This window comes from Gracilinanus agilis, chromosome 3, assembly GCF_016433145.1.
Source record: "Gracilinanus agilis isolate LMUSP501 chromosome 3, AgileGrace, whole genome shotgun sequence".
NCBI classification, from domain to species: domain Eukaryota; kingdom Metazoa; phylum Chordata; class Mammalia; order Didelphimorphia; family Didelphidae; genus Gracilinanus; species Gracilinanus agilis.
The window spans coordinates 550,545,954-550,546,695 of record NC_058132.1 but is presented as its reverse complement, the minus strand read 5'-3'; positions in this window follow the sequence as shown (position 1 = coordinate 550,546,695).

Genomic DNA, 742 nt, shown 5'->3' with positions numbered 1-742 from the left:
CTTTCTCAAAAGAAATGCATCCTCCTAGCTTCCCAAGATCTTCAGAGTAAGCAGATCAGTTATTTCTCAGCTTTCTAAAAGCCACATAGCAAGCAGTTCTCATTATCTACATAAGCATACAACTCTCACAGCAGGAAAAGGACACTATATAGATAAATACATTGTAGAGGGTGGTCAGTAAGGTCCATGCTATGTCATACTTTCCAGGAAATCATACATGTCTATTGTAACATATTTTTAGAATCATGAAATTTAGGAAGAAATGTCCTGCATCAATAGTTTCTTTGAGGAAACAAGAAGTTGTAACTTTGAATGAACCACTTTAATTCTTATCAAGATGTGCTTCTTAGCTAATTGGTAAATTTGCAAATAAATATAGAAGCTGAAACTCCACCAAAGAGGAGAAGCTTCAAGGCTCCTTCCAATCCAGGTTTTTGTGTATTCTCTTGAGCCTTTTACCTTCTTTCTCCCTTTCCCTAGTGTTGGCAGTTTCCCTCACATGTTAAGAACCTAGGTGCTTATACATCCTGCTGTACCAAAGTTAATAGATTTCACAAAGGCTTGGGAAAGGCTGCAATAGCCAGAGGCTAAGATAGGTAGGAGGAGACCTTCACTTCTTTAGATTTGATTGTCCTATTTTAAATTCAGTCCTCTGAAGAGGAAAGACTAATCAATAGTCAGGTCAGTCTTTATATATCTTTTCAGCTCCTTGTTGGGTTTCTTCTGAGTTCCTTTGTGGGAA